At 43.1% G+C, this 12,184-nt stretch overlaps 1 protein-coding gene across 4 annotated transcripts in view; it reads left to right on the top strand.

The window, feature by feature from the left end:
* SOX14 (SRY-box transcription factor 14) overlaps positions 1–5,487 on the top strand; it is a 40,979-nt gene extending 35,492 nt beyond the window's left edge. For 3 of the 4 annotated variants that reach the window (XM_048506079.1, XM_048506078.1, XM_048506080.1), the window contains one exon: positions 5,211–5,487. The gene's annotated coding sequence lies outside the window, so the exon portion shown is untranslated. Of the gene's footprint in view, positions 1–4,297; positions 4,943–5,210 lie in introns of those variants that run through there. The other variant, XR_007245283.1, reaches the window with a different exon arrangement.
* Positions 5,488–12,184: the final 6,697 nt, after the last annotated feature.

Below are 12,184 nucleotides of genomic sequence, written 5' to 3' on the forward strand. Positions count from 1 at the left end.
TTAAAGACCCTAGCTGAGTCTACTAAGTTGCAGCCTATCATAGTTCTGACCCTGACAGACCAATGGTATGATTCAATATAAGCCAACTTCATGTGGCCTCTTATTCTCAGTTGATTTTCCAGTATTTTCTGTTTATACCTTCAGCTTAGAATGAGATAACTTAAAGGCTTTCTTCAAAGTCTTTTCATGTGTGGCACAGGGCTATCTGGAGTCTTGAGCTATGTTAACATGAACATTAAGCGACACCCATTATATATGTTTTGATGGTGGATGCTATTTAATGCTTTGAAAAACTGGCAGGGTCCTCCTTTATGAATCCAAGGATCCTGTCTTTTTGCTACGGTTGTTTGTGTCAGTTTTCATGCGAAATGAAGCAATATAACTCACTGTGCAGACCAGTAACGGAGCTACAAGAGGCAGGGGGAGTGCACGTTGCACTGGGCGCGTGCCTGGGGTGTGTGAAAATCATCCTCTTATCCCCAACCCCTTCCCCCCTTGCTCTGCCTCACCAGGCCTGGCCCTGCCCCACCAGCCTGGCCCGTTTTCAGCTGGCAGAAAGCTGTTTTCTGTCGGCTGAAAAAGATAAGTAGGGGGAAGGGCCGGGGCCGCAGGGGGCAGAAAACATAGAGTCCTGCTCAGCTACGCTTCTGGTGCAGATTCATAAGCGAAATCATGCTGGATAATACAGAATCCAACAAGATGGCCCCAGAGGGCTTATAAGTAGGGCAAGAAGGCCAATCCCCCGTCCAGTACCACTGGCATTCAGGTTACTGCCTCCAAAGGTTTTCATTTAGTCATTCTGGTTAGTAGCCATTGATGGTCTTTTCTCAGTTATTGTTCACTAGCAGTGAATTTCACAATTTAATTATTTGTTCAGTAAAGAAATATTTCCTTTTGCTTATCCTGAATCTATTGCTCATCAAATTTTGTTGGGTGTCTCAAGTTCTATTACTATAGTACTAAAATTTGCCTCCCCAACAAAGTTGATTAAAGGGAGAAAAAGCTGTCTCTATTCCTTTCCTCAAACTTTTATTTTTTTAAAAAAGTTCTATCATGTTTTCCCCTTACTCATCCCTTGTTTAAAATAAAAAGACCCAAAGCGCTCCAGTCCCTTCATTATTTTACTTAGCCTTTTCTTAACTCCCCCTCTATTTACAATATTCATTTGAGGTATGGCAACCCGGAACTGTACAAGTATTCCCATATGTGGTCACATTATACATTCATATGACAGCATTACAAAACTGGCTAATTTGTTTTCAGTTCATTTCTTAGCAATACCCAATATGAAGTTGCTGTTTTCATTGTTGCTGAGGTAATATCATTGTTGCTGAGGTAATAACAAACAATCTTTATTACAGTCATAGACCAGCATAAGGTAAATAAGATATTTACAATTAAAAAGATAAAATATATTAAAAGCAATATGTTTGGAGAGAATTCAGTGGGTAGTAGAAAAGATGAACAAGGGTTTCAGAACATAATAACAGCCCCACTGGGTCAGACCAGAGGTCCATCTAGTCTTGCATCGTGTCTCATACAGTCGCCAACCACTTAATCTGAGGACTAATAACAAGGCATAGAGACCAAGGTCTTCCCCATGTTGCTTCCTGGCATTGGGATTCAGAGGTTAATTGCCTCTGAATGTGGAGGTTCCCTTAGGCACAATGGCTAGTGAACACTGATAGATGATCATGAATCTGTTTAATCACTCGTTAAGGTGTCTATGCCTCTGGGCATCACTGCATCCTCTAGTAGCGAATTTGACACTTTAGTCACTTGGTAAATTATTTGCATTTATTTATTAATCAAAACCTTTTTATCCTGCCTTTCCTCTTGGTTCAAGGCAGTTTACAATTAAAGTTAAAACAGCGCCAGCTGAAACTGAAGATAAAATTGTAAACCCCAAATCCTTCCCCTCCTATCCTTAAAAGATGCCTGCTGTAACGTATACAAGTCAATGGAACTCTCAGAGCCCGAAGGGTTAATTTAGAACTCCACGGGGATCGGCTGTGAGAACTGTACAACATTATAAAGCCTGAGGACAGGAAGTTTTAAAAGAAGAAGTGTTCTGTTGTGAGAGCCAGAGTGAATGGTAGCTTGGAGATAGTTCTATTCTCTGGAAGCAGAGGGCCAGTTCAGAGTGGCCCATGATTCTCTGAAATAAGTGCCAGGAAGGACAGTGTTCAATAAAGAAATCTGTACCAGAGTTCCTGGAGTTAAACGTAAAACAGTAACAATGATTAATCACACTGGTCGCTTCTCTCTCTCTCTCTTTTTTCTCTGAGGAGGACCTCTCTCAGATATGAAGCAGTGAAGCTTCTGAGAGAAGGGAAGTTATACAGAGAGGATTGTAGCTTCCTCAAGGACAGCGGCCATCCTTCTATGATAAGCACCGTGTGAGAGAGAGACACTCTTGGGGGGGAGTTTGTCTTAGTGCTAGTGTCCAAAGAACTGTGCATGTGTGGCACTTAACTGAGGGTAAAAATTAAGATTTTTAGAAAAAGGACTAGATAGCCAAACAGAATAACAACTATATGGAAGTAACAGATTTATTTTGTCTAGTGTCTAGTGTCATCAAGTGACAGTGTCATCAGGGAGGCATTATGCCAGAATGTTTGCCCTTCCCAGGCACAGGCGTAGCTACCATGGGGACATCCGGGGACAAGCGCCCCGGGCGCCACCTTGTGGTGGGCGGAAAAATTGCAGGTTCGTTTGAAGCTTTCTGTATTTTTTACTGTTTTTTCCAATTTTGGTCTGCAGGAGGCACAGTTTTTTAGGCTAGTGGCACCAAAATTTCAGGATATCATCAGGTGACTCTCTGATGATATCAATAGGATTTAGTGAAGTTTGGTTCAGGGGTCCAAGTTATGGACCCCCAAAGGCCCCATCCTCCATTGTTTCAATGGGGAGCTAATAGCAGATGGGGCTATCATTTTGAGGGTCCCTTTGGACCCTCCCTAGATGAAACTTCACTAAACCACAGGTGGTATCCTTAAGGGAGATAGTCTCCTTCTGTCTTCCACCAGGTTTGGTGAAGGTTGGTTCAGGGGTCCAAAGTTATGGACCCCCCAAGGAAGATGCTCCATCCCCATTTGTTTCCAATGGGAGATAATGGTAGATGGGGCTACCTTTTTGAAGGTCCATAACTTTGGACCCCTGAACCAAACTTCACAAAACTAAGGTAATTATATCGAGACAGTCTCCTAAAGATAATACCTAAAATTTTTGGTACTGTTATCTTAAACATTTGCTCTCTGACAAGCACCTCAAAATTTTCCCAGTTCTCTCTTTAAATCCACCCCTTTGGAGTGGTTTAAAGGGAAGAATCTAGACTCAAATTAAAACATTGAGAAGTATTGTTGAGAGAACTTTCACAGCCAGATTCAACTGATTGTTGTGGGTTTTACAGGCTGTGTGGCCATGGTCTGGTAGATCTTGTTCCTAACGTTTCACCTGCCTCTGTGGCTGGCATCTTCGAGGTGTATCACAGGGGAGAAGTCTGTTATAAGAGAAGTCTGGACCTGAGTAGCATAACAGACTTCTCTCTGTGACTCACACCTCTGAGCCAACTGCTCTGTATTACCTCTGAAGATTACCAGCCACAAGATCTACCAGACCACAGCAGGATGCAGCTTAGAAACCCACAACAACCAACTTTGACAATGGTGTGCTGTTTGGGGGGTGGATGGGTGGGAAATCTGCACCCTGAAACAGCATCACTTTCAATGTTGTTTAAACTAGGTAGCCTAGAGTGTATCTTTAAGGTGTATTTAAAAGAGGAGAATCTGGGCTCTCTGGTTTAAACAACATTAAAAGTGATGCTGTTTCAGGGAAGTGAATCCTTCAAAATGGCATCACTCAATGTTGTTTTAAACTAGGGAGCACTGGGGTGTGTTCAGATTCATGTGTTGGGGCATGTTCTATAATGTGATGGTGTTTGGTCATGGTGGGGAAGGGGGGGCTGCCCATATGCGCCAAAACTCAGATTTTGTCCGAATTTTTTCCCTAGCTTCACATCCACTGTTCCCAGGGCACTCACCCCAGTAGAGAACGCAGATGTGCTGGCAGCTGCCCACCCCTCAGCCCTTAAGAATGTAAGAAAGAGCCTGTTGGATCAGACCAGAGTCCATCTAGTCCAGCACTCTGCTACTCCCAGTGGCCCACCAGATGCCTTTTGGATCTCACAAGCAGGATGTGAAAGCAATGGCCTTCTGCTGCTGCTGCTCCCGAGCACCTGGTCTGCTAAGGCATTTGCAATTTCAGATCAGGGAGGATCAAGAGTGGTAGCCATAGATCGACTTCTCCTCCATCAATCTGTCCAAGCCCCTTTTAAAGCCCTTGCTCCCCCAAACCCAGAAGTTCAGGCCGCAGTGGGGCTGCGCTGGTGTCCCAACCAGACACCAGTGCGTGTGTCTGTGTGTTCTCAGGGTGGAGCTTACATTAATCGACTGTCATCTGGAATTATGCCACGCTATAGAGGGCTTTCTGGAGGGGGGGTTTCATATAGGAGGCAGAGGGACAGTGCCACAGTGGTGCCGCATCCTGCCACCAAGGTCTTTGGATGGCACTGCCCATTGGGCATAGTAAGCCTAGAGGAAAACTTCATGATGGGCCTGATAGCAAGTTTCAATAGACTGAGATGTTTCTGTAAAGAGAGGGAGAGGGAGAGGAGAGACAGAGAGCAGTTCTAAAGAGTTAGACTAACAATTCAGTTCTAAACAATTATATTCTTCTAAGTCCATCGAAGTCACAGACAATCAAGCTGAAGTAATAGTAAAGCTTATTTAATTCCCATAAACTTTTAATTATCTATACCTTTAATGTTCTATTTGTTACCTTTGGGGCTAATAATAACTGCTGATTTTAAGGGAGCGACAGCTTAGTTCCTCCACTATTTTCTGTGACTATCTAGGACTTCTTTATCATGACTGCAACCAAGGTAAAGCTCTTTTTGAGTCTGTGTTTCAGGCTGGGAGTATTAATTACCTGTCTGCTGTGCATCCCCAGAATGTGTCTTCCAAAATTTCAGTACAGCACATTAATGAGAGCCACTGAGGTTTTTTAAGGATTATGACAGCAAAAGCATATGTTATGAAAGACTTGTGCCTTCTGCAGCATGAATTTAACTTTTAACACTGAGGAATCACACTGAATTCTACTGTAGGATAAGATTTGCTCTGAAATATTTCATTTTCTCCTTTTTTTAGGTCCAAGGCATCTTTGCACTATGCTTACAAGGAGAGGAGTGCAGAAATCTATTCCAGGAAATACGTAGATGATACTGACATTGTCCAAAGTCTGTTACCATCTGGGATTTTCAAGAAGGAATATGTATTGATGTACTAGCTGTGAAATATCAGAATTGTCCTATTTCTCTGAATGTATACATAACAGAGATGTGCATTTGGATGCTTTCTAACCTAAATCTGAAACAGATCTTTTTCTTCATAAAAAATATGCTGCCAATAAAATATTTTTCAGACACCTATTTTCTTTAATGCATTTAATATGCAGTGTCGCTACATGAAAGATCAAAAACTATGATATTGTATTGTTTGAACTGTAGACGTTATTTTAAGTATGGCCTTTTCTGCACAAGTCATTTACGACATATCTTGCTGCCAAATGCTGCATGTTTTCTTTGAATTCCACATTTTTTTCCCTTCTGTTTGGTTCTGGAAACATTTTACTTTTGTTTTTCCTCTGTTGTTTTCCTAAGTACAAGTTCAAAGTTTTTGAGCCAGCTTACCTTGAGCATGCCCTTTGAAATGGTCTTTATTTTTCTGCCCCACCAAACACCTGGACCTTATTCATCCCCAACTTGTAGTTGCCCAGCTTTCCTTCAGCCACTTTCTCTTCCCTCTCTTCAACCATTTTCAAAAGGAAAATTTTAATTTTCAACATCTGTCATATTGAACTAGCAATGTAACACTGAGGCAGAGATACAAGAAACAGGGTCAATTGGATCATATTAAGGTTCAGGAAGAGATACAAACATCAGGGTTGATTGGATCAGCTTCATCAGTTTTATATTGAACTAGAGATTTAATGTGAAGTCAGAGAGAGATTTTGAAGTGGGAGGCAATAGCATCAGCAATAGAATACTGGGACGCTGGGATACTGAACAGAGTACTTGGAGAAATTGCTGCATATAATTGGGGACTGCTCAAATTTACCAAAAAATTCATTTGGGGGATGAATGGGTTACATAGTTCTGTTACTGCAGGTAATGGCGCCTGCTCCAGGAGTTCTTATGACTCCTGTTTTGGGTTGATAGTTCTCAATAGTGGAAATGTAGGCTGAGGCATTCTTGAACTGCTGCTTCAAAATGTTGTTGGACTGTAACTCTAGAGCACCCATGCAAAAGAAAAAAAGAGGGGAAGGGTTGTTTTTCTGCATCATGGATTAAATTCCACCACCATCAAGAATAATACATTTTCATCAGTAGTGTGTGTGGAATAAATGTAACAGAAGATACACAAGGGAAGAAAACCCAAAACAACAGGGGGAAAGGAGAAGTCGGAATGATTTCATAGAAAATATTTCTAAAACACAAGGTGTGATCTCTGGGAAATCTGTGGTAAGCTGTGCATGCAGAAAAGGCCTTTATCACTGAAAAGCTCCTTGGTGAGGGGACCTTATCAATTTAGGCTGAGGCCACATTACTGGAGCAGGTAACACAGGAAAACCTTTTTTAAAAGTTCAGGAGTAAATTCTTGTATTCATGCCAGGGTACGTGTACAGAAAGTAGGAGGTGAGAGACATTTTTTAAAACCAAAATTGAAGAAGAAAAGTAACTCTGTCATCTCCTGCTCCATGTCTCACTGCATTTCAGTACTTTTCTCCCTGTCTGGTGCCTGTAATGAACATCAGTGGGGTTTGAGGGAAAACAGTGAAAACCAGACTCTCTTCCTTCATTTGAGGTATTTCCTTGTTCCCCTTCTGCAAGGAAGAAGTTTAATTATTTATAAAACTGGGACCTTGTCTGCCTGAAAGTTTGGTGCCGAAGTTCTTTGCATGTAGGAAGCCCAGCCTTTAAGAATGTCATCTCAACTGAGTGGAAGGAAAAAAGTCACAGCCAAAAATGTTGAAACCGATGGAAAAGAGTAAAGAGCAAAATAAAGAAAACAAACTTGCTAATCACTACTATAAAGAATAAAACAATGGGATTTAAAAAAAACAAAATGATCCCTAAACTAAAACATATACAGATTCTGTGTATATTCTTTATGGAGTCAGGACCTCAAAGATGCAACATATGAACTCTGACATTGGCCCTTTCCGCATGGGCCAAAAACGACTGCCTGGGGGCGATAAAAACGCTGCTCCCAGGCCACCGTTCGCACAGGCGGCGCTGCTGCAATGCAGCAGCGCTGACCTGACAGCGCTTCCCCCCCCCCGGGCGGCGTCAGGCTGCCCTAAACAACAACCCTTTAAAGGGTTGTTGTTGAAACGGTCTTCAGCTGATGTCGCGGTCGCGAACAGCCGCCCGGCTACGCTGTCTCCCTGGCCCTTTCACCTTGTCCCCGTCGTCGCCTGCTGGCGTCCGAAGCCCGTAACTGTCCTCGAACTGGGTAGGAGGGCAGCGTGGCGAATTAAACCAGCAGCGTGACTGGAAGTAATGGGCGAATACCAGGAAGCTTCCCGTCTTGAGCCGCCTGCCGTTTGCCGGCCTCTGCTGCAGCCGCTCGCATGCGTGCATGCGAACGGCCTTCGCCTCCACGCCGGCGGAATTCTCGCCGGCGTGGAGGCGACAGGGAGGCCGTGCGGAAACGGCCATTGATTTAGGGCCTTCCTGCCCTGGCAGATGTCAGCTAAGAAGGATGTCATAGGTAACTCTCACCTTTAAAAGGTAGCACCATCTTGCTGTTTGTTTGATGTGCCTTTGAGTATACAGTTCACCATTCTCTGTGGTAATGTGTCATATTCTCAAGTGTGCTCATTATGCTTTAAATGGCTTCCTTATGGCCACGCAGAACTGAGCCTGAGGGGTAGAACAATACTAGAAACAAGACTTTCATGGTCAGCCTGCACAAACAGTAGCTGGTACAACTGAAGGACCACAGTAATCAATCTTCCTATAGCATAGCCAACTTTGGGCATGGGATGAATAGATCCCGAGAAGAGTGCTTGTCTTTGTCTGTATGGCTGTTTTTGCCTGCCTGTGCAGTAGAGAGAAAAAAGTCTGGATACAGGAAAAATGTTTGATAGGGAGCCTCATAACCTCATTTTAACACTGGTGAGAAGGTTATTCTTCATGTGCCAAATACATCATTGCAATATATTGGGGTCTCCCCCCGCTCCCTCATGCAGTCCCTGAGAAGCAACTAGAGCTCCCATTTGAACTCCAGAGTCCCATTGAAATCATGACAGCCATGTTTATGTGCTATTCTAATGCTGGTTTGAGAAGCCTAAGTGCTTTTTAATGCATAGCATTACAGCTTGTGTGCCCCATTCTCTCCCTTGCAGAATGGCTGTCTGGAGGGATGTAATTCCAGCCTCTTTCTTCTGCACATTGTTATTTAGAAGCGCAAAAACATGCTCACACGAAGCATGGTAAGAGCCTCTATTGCACCTTATTTAGTTGGAGAAATTTGCAACTGACACAGCATAATCACCCCCTTTTGAAATGACACCCTCTTTGAGGGGGTACGTACCTGGCTTGACTTTTTGTTTCTAAAGGGAGGTGAGGATTCTTTTTCCTCCAAGGAATGGAATTTGTCCTCTTGGTTTCATATCTACTTCAGAAGAAAGGGTATTTGGGGGTGGGTTCATCATACTTTACCTTGGTGAAGCCTTTTCTACCAGCAATGAAACTTATATGAAACCTTTAGAGGCAGAAGGTTATCAGGAAACACAGAAGGGGAACCTTAGTGCCCAGTTTTCAAGGTTGCAGGATATGTAGCTGAACTACATATCTTGGTCTGACTCAGCAGGGATCTTGTTATGTTCTAGTGCAATAACCAAACTCTGGATTACTGTTCCTACATGCTGGATCACTGTAACTCACTCTATGCAGGCCTGTCTTTGAGACTGACCCAGAAATTAAGACTGGTCCAGAATGCAGCAGCGAGGCTCTGCATATAACACCTGTATTGCTCCAGCTGCACTGTCTACCTGCCAGTTCCAAATCATGTTCAAAGTGTTGATTATAACCTTTAAGGCTTTGAGCAGTCTGGGATACTTATATATTCATAAGAACATAAGAACAAGCCAGCTGGATCAGACCAGAGTCCATCTAGTCCAGCACTCTGCTATTCGCAGTGGCCCACCAGGTGCCTTTGGGAGTTCACATGCAGGAGGTGAAAGCAATGGCCTCCTCCTCCTGCTGCTGCTCCTGAGCACCTGGTCTGCTAAGGCATTTGCAATCTCAAATCAAGGAGGATCAAGATTGGTAGCCATAGATCGACTTCTCCTCCATAAATCTGTCCAAGCCCTTTTTAAAGCTATCCAGGTTAGTGATCATCACCACCTCCTGTGGCAGCATATTCCAAACACCAATTACACGTTGCGTGAAAAAATGTTTCCTTTTATTAGTCCTAATTCTTCCCCCCAGCATTTTCAATGAATGCCCCCTGGTTCTAATATTGTGAGAAAGAGAGAAAAATTTCTTTCTGTCAATTTTCTACCCCATGAATAATTTTATAGACTTCAATCATATTCCCCCTCAGACGTCTCCTTTCCAAACTAAAGAGTCCCAAACGCTGCAGCCTCTCCTCATAAGGAAGGTGTTCCAATCCCTCAATCATCCTTGTTGCCCTTCTCTGCACTTTATTTATTTATTTTATTTATTTCTAAGTTTTATATACTGCCCTACCCCCGAAGGGCTCTGGGCGGTGAACAATATCCTTTTTGAGATGTGGTGACCAGAACTGAACACAGTACTCCAAGTGTGGCACCACTGCTTTACACAAGGGCATGACAATCTTTGCAGTTTTATTATCAATTCCTTTCCTAATTATCCCCAGCATAGAGTTTGCCTTTTTCACAGCTGCCATGCATTGAGTTGACATTCCCATGGAACTATCAACTAAGATGCCCAAATCCCTTTCCTGGTCTGTGACTGATAACACTGACCCCTGTAGCGTGTATATGAAGTTTGGATTTTTTGCCCCTATGTGCATCACTTTATATTTTGCTGCATTGAACTGCATTTGCCATTTCTTAGCCCACTCACCTAATTTATCAAGGTCCGCTTGGAGCTCCTTGCAATCCTTTGTGGTTCTCACCACCCTACCTAATTTGGTATCATCTGCAAACTTGGCCACATCTGCAAACTTGGCCACCACCATTTATGAATAGGTTAAAGAGCATTGGTGTGTTGGCTCTCCCCCCTTCTTTCTCACCGCAATAAATAAGAACAGAGAGCGGTAGGAGACAGAAATTTAGGCGTAGGCTTAACTGTATTAATGGGCAGCCATCAAAACAGGAATTATTTTATAGGAAAAGTTGAGTTATTTTTATATTGCAATGTTTTAACTATTGCATTGATATTGCATTGGATTTTAACTTCTGATTGTAAACCACTCTGAGCCTGGCTTGGACCAGGAATTGAGTGGAGTACAAATTTAACAAAAACAAATAAATGCGCTGAAACAGTTTTCATTTTTACAGGTTCATTTCATATACTGATCTATCTGGCATTTGAAAGTTGCCTTTCCTCCAAAGAGGGCCAGGGTCCCATCCACCCCCCCACCCCCAACTCTGTGACATGTATCAGGTTGACACAGCATTACTGGTTCCAGGTCACCAACTGTTTTGCTGCATGGTAAAATGGGAATTCAAAGTTGGTTCTTCTAGGTCCTAATCGAGCACTATAACCATTACTCAGACTGCATCTTTCAGTCTCAGTAACATTCCGATTCTTATTCCAGAACGGACTCCCTTCTCTTGTGTCTGGGGCAGCCAGTTGGTGTGGTCTACCAGGCCCTTCCACTTGAGGAGAAAACACAACAGTGTTATGGTGCCATCTTGTGGTTCTGTCAAGTAGGGGCATTTAAACTGACCCAAACAATATGTTCTTCAGCAAGTAGAAAATTTTAAATTGTTTCCCCATCTGGCCATGGTATCATTTTCATAGCACTTCCAAAAATAGCAGCTTCCATAACCTCTGAGAGAGATGAAGACTCCACAGAATCATAAGAAATAAAGAGATTTTTCTTGGACTTGTTGGTGAAACGTTAATCACAATAGAATTAATTTGTGATTCTTTGTAAAGATTCTTTTTCATTTATTCTGTGAGGGAGGGAGCCTGGGGAGATCTTGTTCCTGGTTCCAAGTGCCCAGTGAAGGCCACAAATAGCATCATGTGGGGAATTTGAGTGGAAGAGTCAACCTCTGTCAAAATTGTTGATGTTTTGCTGCTTTAATATTTATATCTAGAGATTCTGAAAGGAAAAGGATCTCATTGTCATACACATACATTAAAAAGACATTGGATGGTTCATTATTGCTTTGGTTTTAGAAATCTGAGCCAGACTATGAAATATGAGCCTCTAACACAGTGGTTCTCAACCTTCCTAATGCCGTGGCCCTTTAATATAGTTCCTCATGTTGTGTTGACCCCCAACCCTAACATTTATCCATTTTACAGATGGAAAACACTGATAATGAGAGTCTTAGGTGAGCGACCCCTGTGAAAGGGTTGTTTGACCCCCAAAGGAGTCACGACCCACAGGTTGAGAACCACTGCTCTAACAGCACCATCCAAAGCTAAATTGTGCCTTCCAGTGGGCTTAGAATGCTGTAACTCTTCTTAGGACTGCACTATACTGTGCAGGGATGCCCGCTCTGGGTTGGAAAATCCCTGGAGATTTCGAGGGTGGAGCCTGAGGAGGGCAGGGTTTGGGGAGGAAGCTCAGTGGAAGTTCACCTTCAAAAGCAGCCATTTTTTCCAGGGGAACTGATCCCTGTCACCTGGACATCAGATGTAACAGCAGGAGGTCTCCAGCCACCTCTGAGAGGCTGGCATCCCTCTTATTATGCATTGCTTGGTCCTGTACCCATCCACGTGCCATGGGCTGAATGCATCTCCTTGTACACAGAGATTAATCAGCCACAGGAATTACAGGGTAGCCATCAAAGTAGGCTGCAGCTCCGTGACCTTCCTTCACATGAATAAACATTGGTTTATTTCACTGAGCTGCATTTATGGCTAAGCTCTGACCTGATCTATGCTTGG

This window comes from Sphaerodactylus townsendi, linkage group LG08 (genome assembly GCF_021028975.2).
Source record: "Sphaerodactylus townsendi isolate TG3544 linkage group LG08, MPM_Stown_v2.3, whole genome shotgun sequence".
NCBI classification, from domain to species: Eukaryota; Metazoa; Chordata; class Lepidosauria; order Squamata; family Sphaerodactylidae; genus Sphaerodactylus; species Sphaerodactylus townsendi.